At 36.8% G+C, this 2,288-nt stretch overlaps 1 pseudogene across 1 annotated transcript; it reads left to right on the forward strand.

Annotated features, from left to right (window-relative positions):
• Positions 1 to 369: 369 nt before the first annotated feature.
• On the forward strand, positions 370 to 1,392 carry LOC100385783 (GTP-binding protein Rheb pseudogene; annotated as a pseudogene). Its single transcript, XR_090428.7, has one exon. The product of XR_090428.7 is annotated as a GTP-binding protein Rheb pseudogene (transcript).
• Positions 1,393 to 2,288: the final 896 nt, after the last annotated feature.

Raw genomic sequence — 2,288 nt, forward strand, 5'->3', positions numbered from 1 at the left:
GAATCCACCTCCTCACTCCACACAAGCAAACCAAATAATTAACACATACATTGGTTCAAGCTCTGATATTCTTATAACATGTGGCCAAGGCAAACCAAAACCTACTGCAGAAGACCACACCCTCAACCTAGGCTGCACAGGGTTCCCACAAATAAATTCTCCTAAAAATTAGATAACAGTCAAAAATTACAAAACAGATGAGAAACAATCCACCCTAAATTAAGAGTCAGCATAAGATCTCCAAGAATATTTGATATTAGAACAGTCTAATAGAAACCATAAAATAAGTATATTTAAATGTATTCAAGATATAAAATAAAAAACTGAAACATAAATAAAATTATACTGTTTAAAAAAGGAAGATTTGGGCGCTGCCACCGCGGTTGATGTGGTTGGGCCGGGGCTGAGGAGGCCTCCAAGATGCCGCAGTCCAAGTCCTGGAAGATCACGATCCTGGGCTACCGGTCTGTGGGGAAGTCCTCATTGACAATTCAATTTGTTGAAGGCCAATTTGTCGACTCCTACGATCCAACCATAGAAAACACTTTTACAAAGTTGATCACAGTAAATGGACAAGAATATCTTCTTCAACTTGTAGACACTGCTGGGCAAGATGAATATTCTTTCCTCAGACATACTCCATAGATATTAATGGCTATATTCTTGTGTATCCTGTTACATCAATCAAAAGTTTTGAAGTGATTAAAGTTATCCATGGCAAATTGTTGGATATGGTGGGGAAAGTGCAAATACCTATTATGTTGGTTGGGAATAAGAAGGACCTGCATATGGAAAGGGTGATCAGTTATGAAGAAGGGAAAGCTTTGGCAGAATCTTGGAATGCAGCTTTTTTGGAATCTTCTGCTAAAGGAAATCAGACCACTGTTGATGTCTTTAGAAGGATAATTTTGGAGGCAGAGAAGATTGATGGAGCAGCTTCAAAAGGCAAGTCTTCGTGCTCGGTGATGTGATTCTGCTGCAAGGCCTGAGGACACTGGGAGTATCTTCTACCTGAAGAAGCCAACTGCCCGTTATCCTGGAAGAGAAACTATGCTTCTTTTTTCTTCTGTTAACCTGAAAGATATCATTTGGGTCAGAGCTCCCCTCCCTTCCGATTATGTTAACTCTGACTCTGTCCAAATGAGTTCACTTCCATTTTCAAATTTTAAGCAATCATATTTTCAGTTTATATATTGTATTTCTTAATATTATGACCAAGGATTTTATTGGCATTAATTTTTCAGTGTAGTTTGTTTAAAATAATGTAACCATCAACATGATGCATATCGTTACACTACTACTAACCAGGCTTCAGTGTGTCCGTGTTGATTTCATTGTGTTAAATGTCTACTTGTAAATAAAATAGCTGCAAACCTCAAAAAAAAAAAAAAAAAAAGGAAGATTTGGCCAGGCGTGGTGGCTCATGCCTGTAATCCCAGCACTTTGGGAGGCTGAGGTGGGCAGATCACGAGAGCAGGAAATCAAGACCATCCTAGCCAACATGGTGAAACTTCGTCTCTATTAAAAATAAAAAAAAAATTAGCTGGGTGTGGTGGCGCATGCCTGTAGTCTCAGCTACTTGGGAGACTGAGGCAGGAGAATTGCTTGAACCCAGGAGGCAGAGATTGCAGTGAGCCAAGATCGTACACCACTGCACTCCAGCCTGGGTGACAGTGTGAGACTCTGTCTCAAAAGGAAGATATTTTTGAAAGAACCAAATGAATTTCTACATGGATTAAAATGAATTAAAAACATTGTAATTAAAATTTAAATTACAATAAATAGGATGAATAGTAAGTTAAATATAGCTAGAGAATTTGTGAACTAAAGGATAACAAGTCTTAGAAATTTGTCCAAACTACAGCACAAACTGAAGAAAGAGATGAAAAAAAAAAGGAGAATGAAAAGTGAAAACCCAATATATGTTAAATAGAAGTTCCAAAAAGTAGGTAGAGACAATTTGGCAAAGCAATGCAGAATTAATGACTATGAATTTTCTAAGATGAATGAGAAGACATTGAATACCCAAGCTCAGGAAGCCCAGTGAATCTTGAAATGTATAATATAAATGAGTCTACACATAGAAACATCAAAAAAAATTTTTTTCAGAACACCAAAAACAAATAGGTAAACTAAAAGCAAACACAGAGAAAAGGTAAAAGTATCTTCAAAGAAAGAAAAATTTCCAGCAGGCTACTCAACACCAAACATAGGAGATGGAAGAAAATGTAATACATTTTAATAATAAAGTAAAGTAACTCTTAACCTATGAAACTGTAACAACTTTA

This window comes from Callithrix jacchus, chromosome 19 (assembly GCF_049354715.1).
Source record: "Callithrix jacchus isolate 240 chromosome 19, calJac240_pri, whole genome shotgun sequence".
Taxonomy (NCBI): Eukaryota; Metazoa; Chordata; class Mammalia; order Primates; family Cebidae; genus Callithrix; species Callithrix jacchus.